General features: G+C 42.8%; 1 pseudogene across 1 annotated transcript; it reads right to left on the bottom strand.

Moving 5' to 3' along the window:
• Positions 1–3,536: 3,536 nt before the first annotated feature.
• Positions 3,537–7,826, bottom strand: LOC143508695 (uncharacterized; annotated as a pseudogene). The gene is made up of 8 exons (XR_013129419.1): positions 7,758–7,826; positions 7,330–7,570; positions 7,190–7,264; positions 6,916–7,024; positions 6,510–6,654; positions 6,234–6,400; positions 6,028–6,155; positions 3,537–5,791 (listed from the first exon to the last, which is right to left on the bottom strand). The product of XR_013129419.1 is annotated as an uncharacterized LOC143508695 (transcript).
• Positions 7,827–10,535: the final 2,709 nt, after the last annotated feature.

The raw sequence follows: 10,535 nt of genomic DNA, 5'->3' as shown, positions 1-10,535 counted from the left end.
ACATAACCAACATGCCTGAATGCATGTTTATTTAATAAAGTGCCGTTGGAAAAATGAAAAATGTACACACATCCACACACACACAAACTCACAAAGCAACAAACCAAATCAATAATTATTCATTATTATTCATTATAATTTGTAATTATTACTTTTTGTTTCTGAATTAATTGTTACGGAAACGTATTGTTTGTGAATTAATCTTAGCCGAAACTCCAAGTCCTAAGGGAAATCTGACTGTGAAAATTCAACAGAACTGTGCTCTGACAGGCTGAGCAAACACAGTGAGGCTCTCCTGTGCTTTTCAGACACGACGCTCCCCACACTGGAAGGATGTTAGCGCTCCGCGGGATATCCTGCAGGAGACCAGGAGCGCGGAGGCGGAGTGGGACAGCAGGAATGTGGCCCTAGCTCACGTTCAGACAAGTCGAGCAGAGCAGGTTGTTTTAGTTCTGCAGTCCATCCCCTATCTGACATCATGACACCACACCAACCCCCCCACCACACACACACACACACACACACACACACACACACACACACACACACACACAGTGCATGGGAATGAACTGAGAATGAACTAGCCTTTAAGAAAAAAAAAGCCGTGATATGCTTTCCACTGGGGAAGTGTGAACCGTAGGACATGTAGCTATTCTACAATGAGACTGCAGGTGTCCAACCTGCTGATGCTCATGAATGAATAAATGATCTAGTTTTGCAGTACAGTGATGAGAACACAGAGAACACAGCAAAGCTCTGCTCCAACAGAGCCACTGGCACGTCTAGTATTAACGATCTGACAAAAAAAAAGAGCTAATGTTCACCAAACTAACACAATACTGTTAATGTTTATGGCATCCCAAAACAAGCAAAGCGTGCAAAAAATTTAACATATTGCCAGACAAACAAAAAAATGGTTGTTGTGTACTTGGTTTTCAAATGGCAAAAATGCATCATCATGATGAAAGTAACAGTTAGCCCTTCTTTTCCTGATAATCACATGCTTCAGAGCAGAGGCTCAGCCAATCAGGCCTCAAGATGCAAATTCGGTGACGGTTCCGTCTCGTGAAGGAGTCTCGCTGAGACAGGCGGAGCTGCCAATGGCAGTCTGATTCAAGAAGTGCTATTAAGGGTCAGTCATTTGCATTCTGACTATAAAGAATTGTGTGAGTTACCCACAATCCTCTGCTTCACAACACTATTTCACAATCACTGTGGCCTTGGGACAGAGGTTTATCTCCTCATAAACAGTGATGACGCTGTGCAGACACCGTCTGCCCAGGACTGCAGTGAACAGACAGAGAAGTGTTTTGTCACTCTGTATGGGAAGCCATGGTATGGACTCTTTGTCTGGACTCAAGACCAGCATTCACATAAACGGATATTTTCTTATTTCTGGCTGTCACCCCGTGCTCCAGTTGTGTAAGAGCAGAAACAGCCGTGCGATCCGACCTGTTTGCAACATCACGCCTCGAGCCACAAAGCATGGAACACTTGTCCTTTCACCAGATGATCTAACCACATCAACCCTTCTTGCGTTTGGCACCAGTTTAGAAGGTCCTTGTTGAGCAAGTCTTCCTTAGAATAAGGTGTGGAAATACTTAACAGAACACAATTTACACGCATGACCAAATTGGTACGCAGTTTAATGACTGAATTATGCATTTAATAACACATCTTGAGCACATGTAATCCAGATTTAGATACCTTCAGTCTTGACCATAGCTACCTAAAGTATGTGGAGGGTGCTCCCCCTGGTGGTGAGAAAGAGCAATTATCCAAGATGTGAGTTTATACTGTTTATATCATAGGTGTTAAACTCAAGGCCCGCAGGCCAAATGTGGCCCTCCGCGTCATTTTATATGGCCCGTGAGAGCTTAAAAAGCCACATGTAAAAAAAAAAAAAAAAGAGTCAAATACGTGTAGTGACCAAAAACTACATTTCCCACAATTATGTTACCCATAAAGTGACAGAATGTAGTGTTTCCATATCGATGTGATTTTCCCAATAAGTATAATTGAGAAATACAAATAATGATCCCAAATTGTCCTGGAAGTGAAACATTGATCAGATGGAAGTGTGTTTCAAGAAAGATGGGAAAGCGAATATGTTTGTGCTTCAAGGAGAAATATCGGTATGTCTTTGTGTTATGAAGCGGCGGCGGTTGTCAAAAAGTACAATCTGCGTTGGCATTTTGCGGCCAAACACGGAGCTAAGTATGTCAAAATTAGACATCAAGAAAAACAACAAATTGCCAAAGAATTAAAAGGCAAACTGCAATCGCAACAGAATGTGTTCGCAAAAGCCACAATCACAATCAATGCGGCAGTAAAAGCTGCTTTGTTGTGGCTGAATAAATCCCCCGCACTTCAAAGTCTTTTTCAGAGGGATCGTTTTTGAAGCACAATTGCTATTTTCAGTTATTTGATATTTCAAGTTTCGAACAAAGTAAATGTGATATCTTTGATGTAATTTTTCTTTATTCACTTGGATAGTTTGATCGTTGATTGATGAAGTAATGTGGGTTTCATAACATAACAAATTAAAATGATTTATGTTATAATAACAGAGCAACAAGCAAACATATTTTTACATCAATGCAAATATACCAATATATATGCAATACTTGTAACTTGAACAATTAAGAAATTCAGAGTTATATAACATTAAGGAGTAGATACATTTATAAGTGCAAAGGTTACGCTGATGTGGCCCGCGGTGAAAATGAGTTTGACACCCCTGCTTTATATTATCAGGATCTACCTGATCACCACATTAGGGTGATTTTTCAGTTAAAAGAACCACATAAGTTATAGTTATTACAAATATTATTCACTGCAAAAATAAATTGCACAAAATTATTTTTCCCTCCCAATCGGCCCAAACTAGAGATTGACATGAGCCGGCCCATCGGGAATCCTCCCGATTCTCCCGATTAGCCACTCCGGCTCTGTGGATGATGGTAATGACCATTTTCATTTTTAATTGATTTTAAGTGATTAAGAAATAAGTTAAATTAACATAACAGTATCAATCTATGATGAAATTCAAGTGAAATGCATTATATTCTAATTATTCATAAACAAACTTTCACTATTTATCATTGAATATGAATGAATGAATGAATGTTCAACTTATATAGCGCCTTTCTAGATACTCAATGTCGCTTTACAATTTTAACACAGGTACAACTCTTACACTACCATTCACACACCGGCGAGAAGCGGCAGCCAATTGCGCACAGCGTACTCTCTACCGGGATCCACAGCCCCCTGGGGGACTGAATGGGGTGCAGGAAGGGGAGAGAGGACAGACCCTAGTGACCAGTGGCGGACTTAGCAATTTGGGGGCTCAAGGCGAATTTAGCTAGGGGGCCCATCAACATTAATATGCGAGAAATAAGTTAGCTAGTCAGGGGGCTGCAGTGGAAGGGGCCCAATGCAATTGCCTAGCAATGCCTCTATGGAAAGACCACCTCTGCTAGTGACAGAGCACCATCCACCACTGGGCATACAAATACATTCATGGACAGACACTCAGACAACTGCTTTTATTGAACATGAAGACACACAGACACAGAGAATTTGTCAGGGAATCAGGGAAGACCAATTTACCTAACCTCCATGTCTTTGGACTGTGGGAGGAAACCAGAGACCCCAGAGGAAACCCACGCAGACACAGGGAGAACATGGAAACTCCACTCAGATAGGGACTTGAACCCAAGACCCCAGTGCTGAGAGGCAAACATGCTAACCACCAAGCCACCGTGTTTCCCAATATGGCTCCCAACACATCAGCACATTTACAAATATACAAGAAAGCATACAAAACTAAATGATTGTTGCATATTTTGGCTAAAACTGATGTTTTTGCTTTGTTCCATCTCTTGTAGTATCTTCAACAGCAGAGCAAAACGGTCATATGCAGAGTTCTAGCAAAACGTGCAAATACTCAGTTTATGGCTGAAAAACTGTTGCACCTTAACGGGATAGTGTCCAATAAAGTTGGCAGGCTCACAGAGTCATTGTGTTGTGACAAGCCAACCGAGGGATGAGTATACAGAGTGTGACGTCTGTAAGGAGAAACACGTGGAGGTAAATGAGTTTAAGTGAGCTCCACATACTCACTGGCTCAGCTGGAGTCATGAACTCAAATAACTCGAAACAACAACCAAAGATGGAATGAAAGATAAAGGTGAAAGCTTACTGTGAACGCCAAAATGTTTGGAACACTTCAAGTTCTTCAAAACACATGATCGGTATTCAGAAATCGCTATCTCAAAGGGACCGTATTTGAGGGTGAAACCACCCTTCAGACTGACTGTGCAGAGAAGTGAAATGCAAGGAGCTCATTTTAGGGAATCACAAACACGTCTCTCCACACACTGTTACCTACACAACCAAAGGTGCATTGTCTGTCAATTCATTTTTTTTCCCCACAATGAGGCACGACTCATCAGGGGTCTGGGTACATATCTCAACTTTCTCATCTTACTTGAAGGAGTTAGTTCCATCAGCGACCACACTCTATGTCATTGGCTCGACAGCATAGCAGAGATCAAAGAAGAGTTGTTCTCAGCAGTATCAGTTTGAAGCCCAAAGGCTGACTTGGTATTTTCTAGAAGCTTAGCATGACAAGGGTGCTGCAAATGGGACAGAGACAGCTGTTAAGAAAACAGCAGGTGTGCTTGTTGCATGAGAAATGGATCTGCCAAACGACGATGTCATAAAATGTTAATCCAAGAACATATGACAGTAAACCTTCTAAGACAGAGATGATAATTAAAATAAAATTGTTATTCATTTCTATTTATCAAAAAGAAAAAAATCAAAAGAGCCCCCAACTGGTTACTGAATAATTCACTGCAGTTCTGAATCGTTCATGCTTCTGACTTTCTCATGGCACCAGGCTGACTGTGCTCAGAACTTATCAGCTAGTGGAATTGTACTCCGCAGAGTACCATTTCTTCCAGTAAATCCTAGTTTTTTTTAATAGGTACACTTTTTGTAAATTAAGTCTCCATTGACAGTGCTTCATGTGACACCTTCATGCTATAAAACAAACTTACAAGATATGGGCAATTATGATGGTGCTTTCAGTTAAAACACCGCAAAGTAGTGCAATTGTCTTACACTGTCAGCAGTGGTTCTGTACAGTATAATTGTATTTGTAATGTACAACAGGCTCAAAAGTATTAGTGAACAATTTGTATTGTGTAATCTTACAATGCAATCAAGCTAATATCAATGAAAGGAAGCAAAGGTGACTGCCAAGCATTCTAAGACCTTTGATTCATTCAAGTAACCATTTATTAAGGTTATTTTAACTTGCAGGAGGCTACAAGGCTGCTTGTGTGAGTGTGTATGTTTGTGTGTGGGTGTTACGTTTAGGTATACACATATATACCTATACACATTTAAGGATTTAAGAGATGCTCAATGTCTGTGAGGAGGGCCATGGAGCTGGTTAATTCCTTATGAAGGTACCGTTTTTCTTCCACTCTGCCCCAGGGTTTGCACCCCTCTCTGTGCTCCTGACCCTTGGCAGGGAGCACTGGCAGAAACAGGGCCTGCCCCTACGAGGCCCAGGTGGGAAACCTTGTGCCCTGCAACAGCTTGGCGGTATGTATCGTGTTCTGGCAGGCGCTCCATGACCACGAGTATGTGCTGAAGGTCTTTGGGAAGTGGGACCAGAGATCCAGGCAGCAGTAGCTCTGTAGGGAACTCCAGGAGTCCAGCCGCTTGTACTGAGCCAGGGTCCTGAGGTAACGCTTGAGGTAACGGCCCGAGACTGCACACAGGGGAGGGACAGAAAGGACGGACAGAACACACACGGTGGTCTGAAGTCTGGACACACTGAAGAAAGACACAGTCCGAAATCCACAAGATCAGCACACGTCAAGTGCCCATCAACAGGTGCTAAAAGGAACTCAAGTTCAAATAAAGCAAAGCCATGTGGTGAGAGCCTGAGCCTTGGTGAGCGATTTTGACTCGGGAGTCAGACTCCCATCCTGCACAGTGTCCTACCCTGAAAATGATCTGCTCAATCTGCTCAAAGGTGAGTCTCTCTCTCTCTCTTTCATTGTGAAGTCCACCTTGATCTTCACCGGGGTGATCATCTCTTTGGTTTCCGTCCCAGGGTGCTTGATTGACAGCTGAAACAAAAACACCCATGATGCCTGTAAACGTCAGCCACAGGACGCCCCAGTTACCACGCCTGGAACAGCTTCTACCTTTTGGACTCGGTCTTCAATCTCGACAGTCCTCCATGTCTTGGCAGACTTCATCCGTCCTGTATGCGACAGCAGATGGTGTTTTAGAGCCCCACACATGTGACTGTGCTCCACATTCAGGCAGGGAAGTTTCAGAGAGGGACTCTGCTTCTGATGCTTCTTCTCCACTGTTAAAGAAGAAGTCCTAAATGATTTATTAGTCACATCTTTGCATTTGCAGCCATCCATATGCATATGTGTGCGTACGTGTGTGTGTGTGTGTGGTGACAGTTATACCCAGAGACATCATGTACTTCGTCAGCTGCTTGCAGCCGAGTCCGAGCAGGTGAGCCCCTTTCGAGTAGTATGTAAGAACATGGCCACCATCCTCGTCCACATGCACAGCCTGGCGAGTCAGACACGGGTCTTCTTGTGGTAGTACCTGCAGGTCAAACACACACGTTAAGAGCTAATGCTGCATGCTGATCTCTGCACATTAATAACCAAACTTGCAAGAAAAGCAAGGATTTAAAGCAAGAATAATTTTGAATTTAAATTCAAATTATTGAATTTAAAATTTGTGAGGGGGTCTATGGTAAATCTGCTATTGTTTCAATAATTTCTTGCCAAGATGCAGTCCTTTGATCAAACAGGCATGAATCAAAAGCTGATGGTTTAAAAGTGCTTCCATGAAGCGTCTTACTGAATGATCTCTTCTTTGACACTGCTGGGAAGAGCCTCAGTACTCAGGATCTTGGTCAACGTTCTATAAAACACCTTCTCTGACACACTGACTGGGACTGAACCCTCAGCTGGGCACAAACAGGAAGCAGGAAAAGTACAAGACGATTAGCTCAGCGCGTATACATCAACACATGACTTCAGGGCAGACCAGTGCAATCTTTTCGACATCATCGTTTTCATCATTGTTTTTCTACAGCAAATGACAAGGTGTGTAACCAGCAACGATGATTCACCTTTCACACACTTGGCGAATCTCTGGAAGTCGGTCATCATGAACAAGAAGTCCTGAAATCCCACTGATCCATCCCCTATTGACAAACCAGTGACTGGATGAGTCAAGAAGATGTGAAGCAAGGATGTGTGCGCACCATACCGTCATAGTCTGCGCTTCCCAGAGCAGTGAGCACCTCTTCCAGGGTCATGGCTATTCCCACTGACTCCAGAGTAGAGCTGAGGGCATCTGCATCGATGCAGCCGTTGCTGTTCTTAGCAAAGTGCTCAAACACATTTCTAAACGCTAAAAAAGAGAAAGGAAGAAAAGAGAGTGAAGGAAAAAGAAAAAAAATTCTTAAGACCAGCAGTTTTAAGAGTTTTTTATGACCCCAACCCAAAACCTTAATTTTTTAAGAGTTTTTTGGAGTTGATTTGGCCCGGCTGGGCTTGTGTTTGCTCCTCAGCGCAGACACAGCAGGACCAACAGTGGGGGTCTGTGGTGGCAGTGCAGGTCGGTTGGGCCAGGACTCCTGTCTGTGCCCTGGGCCGCTTTGGCCCTGATTTAGATCCATCATGGCTCAGTCTCACTAACACGTGACCACGGCGCGTCCCAGTGCCCCGTCCTGCAGTCAGTCGAACCAGGAACCACGACGCCATTTCCTGAGGATCCTGTGCCAGATAAAAACGATCAGTTACCCCTTCAACGTAAACAACTGGATGGCAGCACTACAAAGTTTCATACATAATATGTTTGTACGATTGTATTATTTGAATATCAACTTTGTCTGACAGAGTTTCGGATTACATTTTTGGGGACTAGCGAAATTCGTATCCTGAACATTTAAATCACGTTACATTCCGTGTGCCATACGAAACTACACCGCAAGCCTGTCACTAGAGGACACTCGCTCCGCATAACAAACGCCAGTACGGGTGGTGTTATCAGATGGTCCCAACAGATGCGCCACCTTCTCCGCTTTTATGTGTGGCTGCTGCGATGTTTGCTGTCTGATAATAGCCTAATCCTAGTAAAACAGGAGTCAATTAAAAAAGGCGATAGGCCTACACCAAAAAGACAATCGGCAGCAAATGGGCACGACACAACAGCGTAAGGAAAAAGTGATCTGTATTAATATATGATATTATATTAAAGTAACGAAAATACAATTAAAATAGGTGTAACATATTAATAGGTGTCTGGTCGTCGATAAATTATAAATAATGGTCTGGTCGTCGACTGCATTTATCGACGAATCATTTGATGTTGGTCCACGGACGTGGGGGGGGGGGGTATATGCAGGGTTGCCAACTTTTGGCGAACGTAAATTGTTGACGGGGGGGTTAAACACAAACTCTCCTTTTCTACAGTCTGGCGATAATAAAGGTGACGACATCCACAAGGTCGGTGTTGCGTAATGATGTGATCACAAACGGAATGATTCATAGCAGCCTAATTATACGTAGCAATTATGTAAATTAAGACATATTTATACAGAGGTCAAAACACGCACCTACTGGAACACACGTAGGCTACATTTAGATTTTCATGACCGCCACAGGGATCCCGCCGTTGCGGCCTGTGCTGGATATGTTCCGTCCCCACGCTGTCCTGAGTTAAATTAAGCAGATTTGGAAGATGAATGAATAAACGAATAAATAAATGCATGCACGTAAATGAATGAATTATCGGGCATGTGTCGACACATGTGTCCAGCAGGAGGCAGTGTTCAACAAGCTCAATGTGTTGTGGAGTAAACTCGTGGAAATCCTGCAAATAGATACACGGCCACAGAGGGAACAAGGTAGTTTTACATGCTGTTTGTTTTGTTCTCTCTCTCTCGCTCTCTCTCTAATTTTATTTGTTCTTTTCTGTATATTTTAGCTGCCATGAAAATGTTCAAGGTTTGGTGTGTGAAAAACACAGACTGATTTCCTGTCCGACATTACATGCACATATTGCTTTAGGTCTTCTCCAAAATAAATACTGAGCCTATATATCTATATGTGTGCAGCTGAAAGAGACAGTGAGTGTGTGTGTGTGTGTGTGTGTGTGTGTGTGTGTGTGTGTGTGTGTGTGTGTGTGCGTGCGTGCGTGCGTGCGTGCGTGTGTGTGTGTGTGTGTGTGTGTGTGAGGGAGAAACGCTCACCTCCATTTTGAGGGCCTTCCTCTAGGCAGGTCCCACATGGAAGTGATTACATTGGGAGGAGGAAATTACAGTGTAAATGCACAGCCTGTCAGTTATACATGCACACACGTACACACACTCACACACATACACACACACACACACACACATATGCATGTGCGCACACACACACACTATTGAAAACTATAACACTTTTTGTCTCTTAAATCTTGGATTTGACATGCCGCTTCCTTGCCTTGAGCAGTGCATTGAGCATTTCCACTCCCGTCTCTCAGACAGTGTGGGTGTGTGTTAACTCTTGCATCTCTCCTCTCCCTGTGAGTGTGTTTGTGTGTGTGTGTGTGTGTGTGTGGGAGCAGGAGTGTACATTCCTCACGAGGAGCTGTTTTAAAGGTCCTGTTTAAAGCTACAGTACTGGGTGATTTGTCCATTATATATGCAGCTCCTAACATGCATCACATATCCACCTCAGCCTCCTGCCTGTGTACTCGGGCCGGCTTCGTCAGTCCTTGGGCCAGTTATGTGAGTCCAGCCCTACCTAGACTAGGATGACGTCACCCAAACACAAATCTACTAAACACTACTGATTAGCTGACCAGGAGCTATGCACACACTCTGACATTGGAATAGAGCGACCAACACATGTCACAGTCCATGAGTGTGTGTGTTAGAGAGAGAGAGAGAGAGAGAGAGAGAGAAAAGAAAGTGTAAACTGCATTGTTGTTCTTAACAATAATAAGATTTATATTTGAAATGCATGAAAATTTCAATACCAAATGACCTGGAATCTGCAATAATTCATAGATATTGATCCACGTATTCTTGCTGTGGCTTGTTTTAAAGTGGAAGTATCTCTCCCCCCATTCTCTCTTTAGAAAATGTGTTAAATGTCATGAAAATTCCCCGAAACACAAATAAATAGATGTAATCCGTAATTATGTAAGGGTAAACATACTGTTTTACACCATGTGGTATGATGGGATTTCACGGGTAACGTATAGTTTGTTTCAATTCATCTCAGCATAGATTTTAATTTTTCTTGTACGAGACAAAATTTGCACATTTACGGATGTACTTCAAAAAAGGACAAATATTTGCTTTATAATTTCATGAGGTGTCACTAGAAGTTTTTACTGGTCTGGATGTTCAGCTTACTGAGAGGAACAACATAAATATTTATGTTTAGTCTCTTCAGTGACTGTAAAGTTTGAGGGTGCCA

The sequence above is a fragment of the Brachyhypopomus gauderio genome, chromosome 2 (assembly GCF_052324685.1).
Source record: "Brachyhypopomus gauderio isolate BG-103 chromosome 2, BGAUD_0.2, whole genome shotgun sequence".
In the NCBI taxonomy this organism is placed as follows: domain Eukaryota; kingdom Metazoa; phylum Chordata; class Actinopteri; order Gymnotiformes; family Hypopomidae; genus Brachyhypopomus; species Brachyhypopomus gauderio.
This window is presented reverse-complemented; position numbering and strand designations above follow the sequence as displayed.